Here is an 18,857-nt window from a genome sequence, read left to right as displayed (position 1 = left end):
AATGCTGCTGGATTGTTGCTTATTAGAACAGATTCTAAGTTGTAAGATTCTAAGTTTATTGTTTGGTAACATTTGGGACTTTGCTCAGATTTTTAAGCAGTTTATCTCTTTCTTTTTCGTATTCTGGGCATTCGAAAATTATGCGAGAAGGATTTGAAGGGCAATCGCAAGTGGGACAGTTCGGAGACGATGCCAAACCGATTTTTAATTCATAATTTAATGTTAACATATGCCTCAGTGTGTCAAGACTTTACGGGCTAAGACAAGCTATTAACTGGCATTGAAAGACAAGCTTACCTGTGTCATTGAAGCCATGAGTACAACTGCAGCCTTGGAGGCATTGTAAAACCTTCCACCGCTCCATATTCTATTACAAGGAGAAGCCAGAGCAGTGGCCCATAGGCTCATGACAGGACAATCATCTGCAAAGTAAACCATGCCAACGAACAGTGGACACTGAAGGACGAGATACAAGCAGATGCCATACGAGGCCAAAAAGGGAGCCAATATGAACTTTCCATGTCCGCACCCCATTATGACACCGGGAACAAAAAGTGTACATCCAAAATTGGATTCTTAGTAAGTTCAAAACCTCGTGGAATAATATCCCAGGCATGAGACACGTGAGAGATTCATTGAAGGGTCATCTGCACGATTTACAAAGGAATTATTAGAAGTTAAACACAACCGAACCAGGATCCTGGTTGGACTGTTGCCTAAGACGGCACATGCACCGGATGGTACAGGCAGAAGAAACACTGTGCAGATACTGCCAAGAAGAAGAGAAGACCTCAGAACACGTGTTATGATTTTGTGAGGGTTTATGGGAGTGTCGATTCTTGCATCAAAGAGAGAAATAGTCATAATCAGAATCCTACTACACTAAGCAGCCTAAGTAAGGCTATGGAGGTTGATTAACACTGGGGCTGGCTAGTGAGTTATAAAAATAGAGAAGAACAGTATATATACTCAGGCCGAGGTTCAAAAGGACTTGTGGCCCCTCCTTTTAACCCTATCCCTATTACTCTATTTGTAGGACTGATATTTTATAGATTTCAATTAAATTTCGAACAATGTGTTATCATGTACTGATCATGTTCAGCATACAAAAGATGTTTTTTTTTTTTTTTAATTCCTCTTCCTTAATCTTCCGGAAATAAGTTGAAACTAGTTGTGTAAATGTTTTATATAAAATATTATTAAGTATTAGTAACTTCGTACGCCTCTATTCAATGTGGTATCAGGATTCTATTTCCTTAGCCTTATGCAATTTCCCTCTCATTCTGCAGAATCCTCCGGTCTGTACGCTCCAGTAACTTTCCTAGCGTATTTTCACGATTAGTACACGTCCTTTGTTCTTCATAGAGTTTATTCTTCCGTTTATGCTTGAAAAATTAATGCTAGATGTTTGTTAAAAATGAAATTCTCTACTTTTCATATACGATCATGTAATCATATGTAACCAATTGTGTTATTACAGTAGAAACTAAAAATTACCTTAGGCATCGACTAAGATTAGAAATATTTGATGATATCATAAAGTCCTTTTTAGAGATGTTTCACTGTTCCTAGGGTTGGGCAAATCTTGTTTGTCCGTGTATAAATAAACGGCTTTTGCGTTTCGATTAAGAAAAGCAATCTGCATGGAAAAGAGGAGGAGGCAGTGTGATTGAGTGTCATAGTTCACTGTTATACAACCGCCCACGATTATCCTCCGATTTGGCACAGATTAGGCCGACAGCCCTCGCGGCAAATCCGTACCGTCTCGCGATGTAGGCTAACGGGTTAGGCACAACTACACATTTCTCACGGGATGACCCAAACCTTTCGAAAACGGTTACATGAGCCGAAACGGGCAGGACGAAAGATTTACTCCTTTTTACAAATCCGTGACACGATGTGGAACTTTTCTTTACTTGCGGAGTTAGTCAAACTAAATATAAAGAAGCAAGTTGTGTAAAGTTTGCAATAAATCCGATTATATGCCTGACAGTCAATATTATGATTTTTTATTTGAAACCATAAATGTTCATTTTTTGTTTCTACAATGTAGAAAGTAAATTTACTAACACTAGCATGTAACATCGTACTGGCGCTGTCTAACAGTAAGGCTCTAAGTTGTATTCAACTTACAATATAAAAACATAACATCCACTGTTGAAATTAAACATAACAACAGTGTAAACTTCGGTTCACGGTTCTATTGGGCTGAATTCCAGTGCTTAGTACATGTTGGTACTAGTATAACAGTAGGACTGCTGACTGGAATGGACCTTATAATCTAGAAATAATTTGAGGCATAGACTCCGTACACATAAACAAGCTTGTGAAAATATTATCAGGAAGAAGAAGAAGAAGAAGAAGAAACAGTAAAATATACTGTCTGTTGGTATGCAGGCTGAGAGTTTTTACCGATGAGAGAGAAGCCAACGCCTGAAAGATACATGGGAGGTTTATTATCTATTCGAAAGCTTTAAGCCAATGAATAGCTTTCAATAATAAAGAAGATGCAATGCACTAATATTCGTCGCGGGACGCATGTGGTAATGAAGTTGGATTCATAACATAAAACCTCTAACTGATTTTTCTATTAGGTCAGGTGTTTTGACTTCTGTACTTGGTTTCTGCCAGGCGTTGATACGCCAGAAACAACATAAAAATATGATATCCGCTGCTGAAATTATACAACAACAACGTCATTGACAACTATTACAAGAACTGACAAACAAAAACAGTTCGTCTATATATTAAACTACTGCAACATACATCATGCAAGGTGACTAAAACCACCCATACAGAGACAAAATGGCAGCGCTTAATTACATTACGGATATTTAACAAATATATTCAGTTCAAATACTGAAGAAAATTAAAACCATAGCGCGCACCGTATGTTAGAACATAGACGCAATCAATAAATCAATAAACAAAATACATAAACTAAACCGCTATTACAAGAGCATTATTCACATACACATTTAGAGATATGGATAGATGATAGAGTCGACAAACAAACAAGCAACAAAAACATAACTCTACTGATGACAACACGCGAATGTAGAAAACTCCTTAGACAAAACATCGAGGAATCCCGGATGGATGGAACCTCTACAATACATACCGGGCTTAAAATTACTCCAAGGTACCTTATCATCTAGAAATATACAAAAAGAACAGAATAAAGCCGACAAAACTGATGAATTAAGCAAAAATTATCTGAAACTACCAAGCTACTGGTTCATCACCCCGCGGACCTATGACCAATTAATAAATTACAATTTCTTAAGGTTTGTTTAGTTGAGGTGAAAAAAAGTTAATGGCATGAGCGGGATTTGAACCCGGGATTGAAAAATGGCAAAAAGGAGAGAAAACTCATAAGGTGGGGTTGAGATAGGAAGTTGATGTCCGAGTGGATCGAGATCACGATAGCTCAAGTGGTAGAGCAGCGGCGTATCTAGCCGAAGATCGTGGGTTCGAATCCCGCTCGTGCCATTAAATTTTTTTCACCTCAACTAAAAAAAACACCTTAATTAATTGTAATATATTGCACAATTTACAATCACTACAACTACAACTGTAAATTGTTTTCATAGGCTAAGATATTTGCTTCCTCTATGTTATAAGATGGACTTTGGCTTCTGAACTCACGATTAGTTATGTACTAGGCGCTTTCCGATATAAATCCATGCTTGGGTTGAAAATCCCAGGAAACTACTCAAGGCATTCGCGAGCTTTTATCAACCTGACTTGAATTACGGTTTAAAAATTATCTCTGTAACTGATCCATTCTTAAAAAGATTAGCGACCCTACGGTTTTTTTTGTGATACTGTTTGGTGAAGCAAGACCAGATCTGGAGATGGCTATGTTGTCCTCCATTCTTGTAGAGTTAGAATGCAGTCCTTTATTCTAAACTTCCTTTCCAAAATCCTTACATTCCATCCCACACTGCGCACGACTTTACAGATTAAAGGATATAGTTTAATTCGGGTGATTTATTTTCCAATAAAGCCTGCCCGTAGATATCAGACCGACAAATTAAAGGTCCTCGGCTGGGATGTCCTGTCCCATCCGCTTTATTCACCTGACCTTGCACCGTCAGATTTTCATCTAACCGGAACCCATACAATTCCTTTAATACTATCTGGCTAAACACCAATAAGGATAACTTACTATAAAGAATGAATAATAAAATAGCCAAAATCAGTGCAAATATTCAAGGTATTTTAACACATTATATAGATTTAGATGGAAGGACTGAATATCTGGAAATAATGTATGTATGTAATAATATTAAATCAAGTTTTTTAAAACTTCTTTTAGAAAAAGTCAGCATTGAATAAATTACTGTCATGTAAATTTCAGAATTTTTTTCTTTGAATAAATAAGTGCAACAGAACTGGTTCCAATATCAAAAATGATCTAATCCTCCAAACCAGGAAGAAATTAAGCATAACTGAAGTGAAATGATAAAGATTGAAGATTTTCTACAAGTGAGAAAATATATTCAAGAAATTCGAATCTATAAATAAAAATATGAATTATGCAGTAGGGATTTACTTGATATGGTGCTCTTAAATGAATTTATTAACAGTATATTAAAAAAAATCCCTGCGCTATGCATAATATGTATTATTATTAGCAATTAATGACAAAAACAAATTGCTTCTGGAGCAAAACTAAGTTCCTTTAAGGTTGTAGAAGTGCAAATTTTTGAAAGCGGACTATATTTTACATAGAGTAATTTCAATTTTTAACTTTGAACGCCTCTGGTCATTTTCGAGGCGTTTCGTGTAGCCGATATAGTCTTTTCCTGTATACCAAACTTTCCTCTTTTTTCCTTTATATTTATTGATCCTTATAAATATTCAAATTGTATGACTGTATCACCTGGGTTCAAGAATGACTAATGGTTTGAACCAGCCAACCTTGTGGGATTATCGTTCAACGCCCAATTTTTTTTCTCTGATGATGACGATTCAACAGATTCATTGCTGTTTCGCAACCAGAACATAGTGCAATTTCGACGTCATCCATTTCGATTCTTCTTCATTTTTATACTTAAACTTTTTCTTATTACGTATAGCACTATTTAAACAGTAAATGTATTCGGACCCTTGGAAACAATCCGAACTGCTCATATTTTAATAAGGTCCTACGAGAAGGACACGATTGGCATATTATGATTCAAACTTTTGCCGTGATTTATTATCGAAACGGTGGAAACAATCCGAATCACGTCATAACGTTTCCGCCTGGAAATCCGAGATTCGCGGGTCTTCTCGTAGTCCTCGAGGCCTTGACATACTGAACGTTTATGCTGTAGCTAGGATTATGCAAAACACTTTCACCGTTTCGTTCCCTGCAGGAAACGTGACATCAACTTCGACCGGCCTTTTCTTCCTAGATACGTACCAATGGAATTACCCCGGTGGACAAAATTAACCCACCACCCTTAAATTTACGTTTATTAATATTTTGCATACCAAAAATAGGTTTGGTTGTGAAAATAAGACATTTAAAAAGAAAATGTTTATTATCTAATTCTAAAATACCAATTATTGAATACAGAAAAAATATTAAAAAAAACTTTCTTTACTCTTTAACTGAAGCTGCAAATAGGGTGACCCCTTTCTGTAACCGGTGGAAACACAAAATAAATTCCCCCAAAACTGAGGCCATACTTTTCACCAGGCGTCGCCCTACCTTTAGAGACCAAGTATCTGTTAACAGCTTGCAAATTCCATGGGGTGAAAGAATCAAATACTTAGGCGTTATTTTGGATAGCAAGCTCAATTTCTCTAGTCACGTAGATGAAATCATAAAAAAACGGAAGGTGGCTACAGTACCTCTTTCCGTTTTTGTCCCACAACTCTGGACTCCATTTCAATAATAAGCTCCTCCTATACAAAGCTGTGGTAAAGCCTGTCCTCCTGTACGCCTGACCCGCTTGGAATTACACCTCCAGATCAAAATGGATGAAGAGCACACAAAATAAATTTCCGAGGCTGGTAACCTCTTCGAGCCGCCGTACTAAAATTTAGACTCCTCCACCACCATGAGAGTACAAACATAAGATTGATATACGATGAAGCTAATGGGCTCACTGAAAACGTTTTCAATAAACTGATTGGGCACAGAAATCCCACATGCCATGAAATTGGAAGGAACCCTATGAATACCATTTGGAAGCACAGGAGAATAAGACATATATTACACTAATAATCAGGCTATAATAATATATGATTAAAGATGTGTGTAAATATGTGTGTGCATGTATGCACACTGCAATCTTGTAAATTATGTATACGAACATGTATATAAATGTACATACGTTGCATATTTGTTTGATTATTAATCTGATTTAATTTTATTAAACTTAAATTGATTATCGTATTTATTATGGCAAGTTACTGTTATATTGTATTATTTTTATGTTGTTATTACATTTGCACATATCATTTACGCCTGTGACATCGCTAAAGCTACTCAATTCAATATGCACCCGATTACATTTTGGTTATATCCTTTTTTTTTGTAATTTTCCAAAAACACAATTTTTATTTAGTCTATGGATCAAATAGATCAAATTTTGTAACGGGATGTAATAGTGCCCCGCCACTTCCCTGAAAGAGGGGTGTTCTATGTAAATTTATTACAAATCAATCGAAAAACTTACACCTCTGGCACGAATCACTTCCTTTAAAATCCTTTGGATTCCTTGCAGAAGATTTCAGATAAAATCCTGAGTAATTATTTCCCATTCATCAAGAAAAACCGTTTCCAACTCTTTTGGGGTGTTAGGACCTGCGTTTTGCACCTGTACTCTTCGCTTAAGGTGGTCCTAAATGTGTTCGATTGGGTTCATACCTGGCCACAGTTTATAGATATTTTCAGTTAGGACGAAGTTTGATCTTTCTTTATGATTGGATCCTTTTTTGGCCAATTTTGATCAGTGCCCTTCTTAAGTAGAAAGCGAAGAATTTGTCAGATTGGCCCAAGTGGAGGAACAGAGATAATCACCATTTTGAAAATATAATCTCTCCATTTTCGGCATTCGGAGCTGGTTTTTAGTCTGATTCACGGCTGCCAAGTCTCAACCATATCTTACTGGTTTTACCATTATGTACAGTATAATATTACAAAATGCACCGTAGTATAAGCTTAGGGCATACAAATAAAGGAGCTCTTTGTAAACCGAACGAAATCAAATATTCAAATATTAGTATGACGAGATAGTAGCAAATGTTTGCCTGCACCCGGGAGGTTTTTGCCGCCGTCAATAAATCAATATTTGTTCGAAAAGAGCCCAGGGCGTTATTCGGTTCGGTGAATCACAAGAGGTCACAGGAGTGTCCGTGATGTAACCATTATTCCCGACGGTTCACGTCATAAAAAGATTGGGTTTTACATTTCATGAACCTTCTTTTAATTAACACGCTAGGAGGTGATGTCAATTAAGTAAGGAATTTTTGGAATCTCCGCCTTTTTTTGAATTGAATCTTACTTTCTAGTTGGTTTTGTCTCCGACAAAAAATCCAAGGAGAGCAATAAAACGAAACCAATGTATTATGACGACGTGCTGGAATATATCATTATTAAAATTTCCAAGAGTTAGATCTCGCCTCTGCCACACAATTGGAACCTCCTAACAGGCTACAAGTTGTGGAACATAATTCCAAATTAAAAAATATTTTATTTTGCATCATTTATTAAGCATTTTCTCTATACATAATAGTGACGAATCAAAATCATTATTAAATTAATTATATCTATAATCAACTCTCTCTCCCACTGATTCTCTCTCGCCCTCTCTCTCTCTCTCTCTCTCTCTCCATATATATATATATATATATATATATATNTATATATATTTCTATATATATATGTCTCTCTATACATATATATGGTAGGGGTGTGTGTATATCCTTCTTTTTTAAGTGAGATATAATTTAATAACTTGCAGTGCAGTGTGAAAACGTTCAGGTAAATTGATATTCTAAAGATATTCTTAATTTGATTGACTAATTGTTCATTAAAATTTTATATTTCCAAATAATAATGTCATTACCTATCGTATGTATCGTTTGATCGTGTCTGGTCACGGTCCGTCAGCTTCGCTGGTTTCTTCATTCGTCAGCGATAATTTAGAAAACGAAACTTCAAACTGAAAAAATCTTTGCCGAAGAAAAGTACTTTTTCAGAAAAACATTCGGAAAGATGGTATTTTTAACATTGTTTTTATATTGCTGGAAGAATCAGTGATTAAATTAATAAATTTGAATTTCAAATTTCATAAATTTGGCGATTATAATAGTGAAAACTGTTGGAGAAATAGAAGAAAGGGTTAGAATTAGGTGACTAATTTTTCAATCGATTTTGAGGAATTTATATGTTGATATTATGTGCATAATTGTTAACTCAGACGTCTAACTATGACAAACTTTAACGTTAGAAGCTAGCCTTCATGTTAATGTTCACATCCTTCATTAAAAAAGTCTGTAATAAAAAAGCAGTAGAAAAAAACTGCAATTGAAGGCTTTACCCCCAGGTGTTTTGTTATTATTTATCTAGAACGGCCCAATGAGTATCTTTAGCCAAATTATCATTAGTGAGTAATGGGAGAGAAATTTTTTTTATTCTGCTGGAGGAGGGTGGTCTTAAGGTGACTGCGTCCGCTTCTGGGGCCACTCCTTTTCATTCCATAACATCTCGTTAGAACAAAAATAGATTGAAAACTTGCGTCGGAATATTTAAAAACATTGCGGTAGATGTTGTCGTAAGAGGGGTCCTTTTGAAACGACCACTTTTCGGGACTTGCGGTCTCGTGCTTACTGCGAAACGGCCAATTTATAAAACAATCGATTGCGCAATGCGTGATTACGATTAAAATCGAATATATGACGTTATTCAACGCTTACGAGACCGTTGCGAGCTCAGCGATGGGCCGTCGAAAAAAAAAGGCAGAGCAGAACACATCGGCCGAGTGATCACGATAGCGTACGTCCTAAGATCCCACGTTTCTGCTTTCACTACTTCTCGCTAAGACGTTTTTTGTATTCTTAAGAAACCTTAGAAAATATACCTTACATCTTACATTGCTGCATAACCTGGACAATTTTTCATATTGAAACAATACGGTAAGAGGAAAAAATGTGTTTCGTTACACCATTGTAAATCAATTTAGATATGTAAAGAAAATAAAAGGAGCCTAAAGGAAAAACTGGTTCCAGAATATAAATAGTAATTTATTGCATTACTATTTTTGTCTTTTTTAGGAAGTGTAAAAACTCAACGTTTTTTTAAAGTTTACTTATAGGCATTTTAGGCGAATAATAATACCAATATGGGATGTTTAGTGGCCGACAAACAGCTGGGGTCATCGCCGACCCTTTGCGTTTTTACTTCTTTTTCTGGTCTATCATGTATATTTTTCAGCCTGCAGCCATTTGAGCGTCTCAATCGACTTTCTGTTTTTACATGAAAACTAAGACCATACCCTAAGATGCTATCCTCTAGTTTGTACCTCAGGTTTCCTCCCTCATACACGGACGGGGGAGAGTGCATAACATCTGAACGGCGGGGCAGCGTATTTTCGTTGCAAGTTCAAGCCCGGGCTGCATGGGTAAGGACTCGCAGTGGCTGAGTGGTGAGACCCCTGGCGGGCACCTAGAGAAGAGGTTGTGTTTCATTCGTGCCGTGGACCGTAGCACTTACGTATGACCTCCGAATTACCTCCCGACCTCGTGGGAATCGTATGGATCGGATTGCCGAGAGCGTATAGCCAGCGAGGAGCTATGACTACGCTACGGCGTTCCTCGAATGCGTGAGGAATGGTGGACGGGGGCGGGTGCTTGTCAGTGGCGGCTGTCTGAACTGCCTTTACCGTAGGCATAGTCTTCTCTAGGGGGTGGTTAGATATTCCACTAAAATCGAAACGGCGGCCGGAGCATATCCGGAGGTTTCGTCGCTAGCCTACACCCAGGGAGATAGAGTTGTTGTCTCTATCTAGGGAGTGCGTGGGAGACTTGGCCGATGCATTTCGACCACTTTTTGGGTATCTCTTTACGCACGGCACTGGTTAAGGGAAGGGGCAAGCGGGAGAAGTCAGCATGTCTGTCGATTAGTCTGTGGATTTGCTGGCTTCTACACCGAACCTCACGGAAGAAGCAGATTTTCCGTGCGCGGAGGTGAGTGAGAGAACTTGAGAATCTAAACGTGTGGTAAGGCCTGACGGCTAGGTGCGCACGCTTAAGAACCTCAATGTTAATATAAGACATTGAGACCCCAGTGGGAACGTATATACCTCAGGTAGTCATTTACAGAATAGATACAAAATATAACATACATAACCACCGATCAAATATGCACGTTAACTGACTCCCGAGTACTCGATATTCCTGGGGCGGCTTAAAAAAAATTAATTGCATTCATTCCAATAAATTAACATAAATACAACACTCCATACAAACAGAAGACAGGTCATTTACACTCCTCCAGAGTACTTGATATTCCTCGGGGCGGGGTTGAATCCACTCTTTTCTCGCTAATAACTACTTTACTCTTCAGAAGTTCCCTCCTCTGTCATTGTTAAGATCTATAGGTCATCGTTAGTCTGAAGGAAGGGTTGGATGAAATATGGCGAGAGAATTGTACAGTTAATCTGTTTGTAGCGAGATATTGCAGGCTTCGGTAGAAAAGAACAATAATAATAACCAAAGTTGCAAAAACTAATGTAAAACTAACAATGAAAAATCATGATAATTTTAACAACCAACATTACTATAAGTGAGTTAAGCTATGCTGTAACAGCTGCCACAACCTTTTAACCGCGGTGGCTGAGTGTTTAGGGGGCCCGACCCTATTTGCAACACTACACGTCCTAGCCTAGGGTTTTTTAATTGAAAATAATATGACAAATATATTGTAAAGTGGATTGACCACTCGTTCACTACACTCAACGGGTAATTGGACATTAAGTCCTCATGTAAAGGAAGGAAATTCTTTACTTTTACTTATTTTCCGTCTGCTTATTCAAGATTTGGACAACTTTTGTTTACTTTTAAAAGCGGATTTTTTGTTTAAAATTTAGATTAAATTTCAACGTTTATACATACTTCCCCGGCTTTTTAAGCTCAAACATATTGATAGGAAGGAAGGAAATTGACCAGAGAACCTTTTTTCTTAAACAAGGTGAATCACCATTCAAAGTTGCTTTGTTAGTCGTGCGATAACGTGGTAGATACTGACGATTCCATTAAATTTTTACGATTATTGTTTCCACTCCTCTATCAGGCTCAGGTTCATCTTCGACCACCAGTTAACTGTTGCACAACTGTTACGAAACTCTCTCCACAACCACTGCCGCAGACCGTAGATGGTTATTTACGGAAGAAATCGAACACGGACTGCAATTATCCCAATTTAAACTCCATCTATTTAAATAGTGGAAAGCTTCCATTACAATCTTTCAATGTCAATTCGAAGCTTCATTGGTCTCAAAATGTATAACGTAGTATGAAATCTCTAAATTAAACAAGTACAAGAAAAATCTTAACATGTCATTTATCTGGTCTGTATTGTTATCCAAGTCAGATTTTGTAATGAATAAATTTAATTAGGTGAAAGTAATGGACAAAAGTCTACTAGCTGTAAGTATAGATTGTAAAAGATTTATCCTCGCTATTAATCAATTAGCCTTTGATTTGATGGCAAATACAATCGCTTCTTCTTTCAAAGTTCAGTTAAGAAGTATTGAATAAGAACTTTTTTCCTTGTATGAAACGTGACTAATTTAAAGATAATGAGTTGGATCAGATGCACTTCGGCAGAAGGCTTGTGATCGGCCGTAGAAGTGAAAGTTATTGCGTCCTGGCATTCAAGTTCTCTTTCCTGTTTGTATTTTCGTTGGAAGAAAATGCGTAAAACCGAGAGAAGTTAAACGTTGGCACTCCTTCGAAGGCCTTCTTCAGAAATCGGGTCAATGCCTGACACACCTTGTACATCGCGATACGGAACGATATCGCCTCGAAACCCTAGAGGCTCCACGCCAATATTGTAAAAAGGAAATTGAAACTATGTTTCGTTATTTTAAAATCGACCACTTTCTGGGACTAACTGTTGTTTTTAGTGAACTATTGCTGACCCTTTAACAACTGTTTTAAAAAATAATAATTTTTTAAAGATATATAATATTTATATTGAGGGGAGAAAAATATCAATGTTGTTTCCATTGCATTTCACTTCACTAATTTAGAAGTATTCCTCAGAAAGGAGGTCATGTGCCCATTTCCGCTTGAGATGCCCCTAGGATTGTAGGGTTATCGGACAAAGTTTGAAGAAGACTTTTGAGTGATGGGAAAGTTTATTTTGGAGCAACAATTAGTAAATTTAACACATTTACTGCTTATTGATTTAAGCAAACCATGTTCATGGTCAACAATGTCAATGTTTTTTATTTTGAAACCCAATAGCAATTCGTGTTTATTACCTGTTTTTCGTTCTGTGTGTGTAATGTGTGTTGTTTAGTGACCGTTAGTTAATGATTATTTGGAGATGGTGAGATGCGGTCTTGTGTGATGTAGGTTTAGAAAAACGTTTTCTTTATCGTGCCAACGTTTCGACCTTTATTGAGAACATCTTCAGAGCCCTGGATTTATAAACATCGTTTAAATTTTACAAATACATGTAGGGTGTGAAAAAAATACAAAGCTAGAAATTTTAGATTCAATCAAAGCATTTGTACACACTCAAAGGGTTTATTTTCCGTGTAGATTCCTGTGTGTCGTGTTGAGAGTGCCAATGAGAATTTCTTTTTCCACATCCTACATGTATTTGTAAAATTTAAACGATGTTTATAAATCCCAGGCTCTGAAGATGTTCTCAATAAAGGTCGAAACGTTGGCACGATAAATAATAATTTTTTTCTAAAACCTACGTCACACCAGGCCGCATCTCACGAACTCCAAATAATTGTTTTTCGTTCTAATGAGTTATTACCTTTAATATATTATATTGCAAATTAAGGGGTGTAATCTGGTTTTGTCTGTAGGTCCATATCTGCAGCTTCACAGCATAACGCCTTTCGATTTTTAAAAAGAGGAGGGAGTACAGTTTCTGAAATTCTAAGTGGGAGTTCAAAACCTTTTTGTCATTATTTAAAATAAAAATTGTTGTATAGTTCTATCATGTAAGATGCCGACTTGCCCTTTCTAAAATGAAAGTAAGTTATGAAGGGTTCTCCACTTTGTTACGTGTCAAGATCAATATTTCGATCAACTAATCGATCCATCACCATCTGAAAGATAGCTCTTCTTCTCGTCCTGACTCGTCGAAAGACGAAAGGTCACAGTTTGGTTAACAAGTCGGCCACGTAACTAGCCCATATTGACATTTTCCCGCTTTCCAGACAGCGGTGGTTAATTTTCTTCTTTGGTTTTTAAAACTACCGGTAAAGCATTTTTGTTTCTGTTTATTACGCCATCTTACGCGAACGAATTAGGCGTTTCTGCCAGTAATCAACGCTAGGAAACACGGCATAAGTGGGACGTTTTGACAATATTTCCACTCGATGGATCTAGAAAGTGAATAATCCTAATTGGACATTCAAGCTACACAGTGGACCGTTTTATTGCCCCTTTCCACCAAAAACACAACTGGAGCGCCACGTTAATGACTTGAGCAGAGATTGGATCTGCATAAAACTGCCCATTTAGACCACAAAGAATCCTAAAAAAACTTTCCGTAATTATCGATATCCGTGGGTAATTTTCGTCAATTTTACGGCCACTCATTCCCTGACGTTTCGAATTATTATTACCAAATTAAAACATTTCAAAATACATTCTTGGACTAAGAAATAAGAAAATATTTACGAAATAAAAAAATGGATATTTTTATATAAAAACAAATTTGCCTTTATTATTTGATTTCTATCGTAAAAAGATGTTTTTGAACACCTTGAAAACGAAAAAGATTATATCTATAAAATACTCGTCGAATATATAGATAATGATTGCTCAAATTACTGGTTAAGGAAGTGATGTAAAAGCGTTAAAAGAAGCGTTAAATGGTAACAAATAAAAAGCGCAGAGCAATGCTTCCATAAAAACATAATAATAAGTTAAACACAAAAGCTCGCTGACTGAAGCTACACGTTGAGAAAACTACCAATTATATAATTCAGATACACCCACATTAAATAAGTAATTAAGATAACTAGGAAGGTATGACCGTTCCGTTAGAAATGGCATGTTTTAGGTGTACTTAAAAATGTACAAAAATACAAGCTGACATCAATAGTTTTCATTTTATTTCAAATAACAATATAACAAATCATCTTTAATATTGTTTTTAAGCGTTATTTTTTTTTACTGTGATTCGCTTTTGCAGAAGTACTAAAAAGCCTATTGGAGATACTTTGGATACAGGGTCCCTGAGATTCGTACCCTGGGCTTACAAGTGAATAGTTTCAATAATTTTGGATGTAAAGTATGAAATGTCAAAATAAAAAAGGCGAGAAAAAAGGAGAAATCGTATATTATTTGTTTGATTTTCTTTCTTTCTTCTTTCTTTCTTTTTTTTCTCTCTCTCTCCCTCTCTTTCTCACTCTCTCTAGTCCTTTATTTATCTATTTATTTTTTCCTCATTCTCTCTTTTAAATAGCGTTTATATACTGTAGTGTAAAGTATTGATTGAAAAATCATCAAGTTTGACCATAAAGGTCAGAAAACCTAAATAAAGATGATATAATTACAAAAATAGTGCAAATGAAAAGATCACATTCTCATAACATGCTAAAATAGATATAATTGTTTGAAGAAGAAGAAAATTTGTTTCACAGTTGCATTTGTAATTTACAATTGGTAATCTTCTTGGAGTCTGATTGCTTACATAATTTATACAATCTATACTTTTATAGCAAAACATATTATAATGTTACTATTCTTAAAAATATATTGTTATTAACTGAAATTGACTTACTGTTCTTAATATCAAGAAAGGTAACAATAGCAAAGTTTACAATTCAGAATTAATTCTTAAGTAGAAATGTATGGTGATTAGTGACCGTTAAGTATTCAGAAATCGTGAGGTGCGGTCTGGTGTGACGTAGGTTTCAGAAAAACATTTACTTTATCGTGCCAACGTTTCGATCTTTATTGAGATCATCTTCAGGGCCTGGGATTTACAAACATTGTTTACATTTAACAAATACATTTAGGATGTGGAAAAGTGAATTTATACAATGCAAAATATATTTTGTATATTCAATCAAAGTATTTCTAGTGTAATGTTCTCAATCAAAGGTTTGTCTTCTGTGTAATTGTGCCATTCTTGCGTGTCGTGTTGAGAGTGCCAGTGAGATTTTGCTGTTTTATGTTTATATACGTTGGATTTTGAAGGGGTGGGGAAGGAATTCGGAGTTAGGTTAATTTGAAGGGAGGGTAGAAATAAATCAATTAGAACTCCCTTTGTACAATAAAAATGACACATCTGTAATCTCACAAAAACCATACCAGAAAGCTTCGTACAATAAAATGCAATGGTTTTTCTTGTAGCAAGCACCTAACAACAAAGGAGGAACTTTTCAGAGGAAATGCTTAAAGCGTTTTCCCTCTTCTCGAATGCATAACTGACTTTCTGAATTTCTACCCCCCCCCCTCTTCAAATTTACCTTAGCACACGTTTTCGAACATTCAATTGTTATTTTTCAACTCTACAAGAACGTTGTTTAAAAACCTGGATATATCAACGTAAAGCATATTAGATGAAGAAGTTTTCATAAAATTTGACAAGTTGTAGGTATTTTTTTGTAACCTCAGTAGAACGTGCAATCATGCCCAAAATTTTAAATTTTGTAATTCTGACATGTTCCAACTGATATTGGCTAACATTTTATGTCATTCAGATTATTGCAAAGAAGTATCTTACAGAAAATTTAGCGTTCTTTCAAATGGTGTAATTGGATTTGTTGTAGTCTCAACATTTTGGAAGTTGTAAGCGTTTTTATGTGGTAAGGTAGTGAAAAGTTGAAGAAACCTAAATTGATGAATATCTTCAAAATATAGAACTTTCCGAAAATTTTCTCCTGAGCATTTTTGCTCCAAACGAAGAGTAGAATCGATCCCCTCAGTTTCGTCAGAAGGAACTGGGACACCCTGTATAATATTTATATTTATTTATAATTTTCTTGCCTAGCTTTTATTCATACGGCCAGTGTCCTGTTTTGCCGACGACACAAACCGCCCAACCAAGCGGCCAACCGAAGCCGCCACGGGGAAGAGGTTCATAGCGCCCTCTTTTAGACTTTATATTTTTAAGCTTTGGGAACTCCACTGGGAGGATATAGATAACAAAGCACTTACATCACGTTACAGCGCTGCGAAAAAGTCCACATCATCTCCATAACCCGGTGCAAAATTCGTCCTGAGCGCCCCACTCTTCCACCCGGACATCGATTATTGCTTAAATAGTACCGATCTATATATCAACTCCTCTATCGAGCCAAAAATGAGGAGTCTATACTAACATTGCCTAATGCCAACAAGGTCTCATAACTAAAAGGTTTAATCACTTCCCTCTGCTGGAAGATCCGGTTTAAAAGACTCTTACTTTTTGTCTCTTATTCAGGACGGAGAAAGACAATTTCTGGCTCAACCAACTCAGTGCAAGTAAGATCCACAAATACTACGATTTGTTCTCATCCGTGTTGAGGGTGAACAATTTTTTACTGTGAAAAACCATAGGACCATATTTATTTCCGGAAACAATGATCGATAGTGTGAACCTGCCGAACCACTGTTGTACCAAATGCCTCTGTCTTTTACCATTTCAAGAAACTTTCGTGTCAGATTTTGGTAATTTGATATCTATAAAATCCCCGTCTTTTGTTGCTCATTGTTGAATGATATTCTGAATGATTTTCAAAATAAAAATGTATGTGGAATTTGTAGAGCTTTGCCGTAATCTAACTAAATAATAGGGGAGAGCATGTAAGAAAAAGTGTATATTGGGAACAACTGCCAAAAATGCCGAAACTATAGGAGGAAGCAAAGCTGTGATCTTAGGCAAAATGGGGCTGTTCGAATAAAAATGGTTGCTCGTCCCATTTTTGTTTTATGTTTGATGACTCGACTGTTTAAGACAGGAGCGTAAATTTTTCATTTCACACCTAAGAAGGTCATCTTTAACTATCTAAGTAGGATTTTAGATCAATGAAACCTTGTATGTCTTATAAACGCGAAATTCTCGGTGATACATCTATCGATTCTAAACTAAATAATAAAAAAAAATCAATTACATTATTTTTTAACTGCATTCTGAAAATATATGCCAAGGTCTTAAGCCAGGCCATTTTGAAGTGAATCAAGCGCCTTGTGATTCAGTTGTTCCTGGCGAAACCATTGCAACACGCCCGGCATTGAGGAAAATCTTCAATTGTTATGAAATTGGTTCAATTCCATTGCTACGGCGAAGAAAGCCCGCGAAAGGTCGCATGGTTTAATTTAGGTTTTCACAAAAAACAAACAGTCTGACATTTGACCGTACAATTTTAAAGTAATTTGATGTGTGAAATTACACACCTTAGTCTGAGTCGACCGATAGGGAGTGATCGTGTACAATTTACACTAATATTCGACAAACAGTTGAAATTACTACGTAAAATGTTATATGTTGCCAATAACTTTAGAATAACATACCTTGTTGATGTTTATCGGCATTCAAAGCCGTTCGAAACTAGCGCTTTTTTCCCGATACTTTTCTATCAAACTTTTGTTGTTTTGTAATAAAGAATCGTCTTTCCCTCCTTTTCTTTATTTCACCTTCTTCCTTTATTTATCGCTACTTTATAATTTTTTTAAAATATTATTTTAGTCATTATAGTTTTCATAAACTAAGAAACGAAAAGTTAAACTGTTTTTATTCGCCACTCTCGTTTGAGATCTTTTATTTTGACAAGGTTTATTGTTAATTTCAAATGGAGGAAAAATAATAGCGCTCTTTTGTCATTAAAGGTTTTTTATCATCGGAAAAAACGCAACTCAGGCTGCTACAAATATTTTTGTTGTTTATTAATCCATTTGTGTTTAGTGGTGTAATTGACCATATTAATTATTTCGATTAATTATTCCTTTTATGTAAGCTGTTGGTTGCAATGAAAAAGCTAGTGTCACGAGCGGGATTCGAACCTTCGGCAATACGCCGCTGCTCTAACCATTGACCTATCGTGACATCGATTTACTCGGACACCCACTTCAACCTAGTTGTTAGTGAAGTGATTACTTCCTTACTTATTATATTAATCGATTTATATTTAGTGGTCTAATGGACCATATTAATTATTTCAATTAATTATTCTTTGTATGTAAGGTCTTGGTTGAGATGAAAAAGGTAAAAAAAGGTAGCGAAGGTCGTGGGTTCGAATTCCGCTCTTGACATTAGATTTTAGTTGATCGTCCTTCAACCGTTGATTATGACCAAATTCAATGTTTGCCGCGACTAATCTACTCAACGCATGAGACATCGCAGGGACAGCATATTTTTCATACAAGCGTTTCAACTATTTGATGGCAGCTGGAAATGTAGAAGTGATATATAGGTTCCTACTACCTGATGGAAATAATTTACTTGGCCGCATTTCCATCGGCGATTCTCTACTGAAAATAATGAAAACTACTCGAAAAGATTAATAACTGAGAGAGTTAGAAGAGAATGAAAATTCAGTTCTTAACAAAAATTTGCAGAGAGGAAAATCTAGGGGAAAACGTAGCGATCGTTAATAACAACATGGTCGTATTACATACCAGGAAGGTAAAGTGCATTGGTGGAATTGGAAGGGGGTGTTTTTTTAATTTCTTGC

The sequence above is a fragment of the Cimex lectularius genome, unplaced genomic scaffold, assembly GCF_000648675.2.
Source record: "Cimex lectularius strain Harlan isolate CLEC.00 unplaced genomic scaffold, Clec_2.1 scaffold96, whole genome shotgun sequence".
NCBI lineage: Eukaryota > Metazoa > Arthropoda > Insecta > Hemiptera > Cimicidae > Cimex > Cimex lectularius.
This window is presented reverse-complemented; position numbering follows the sequence as displayed.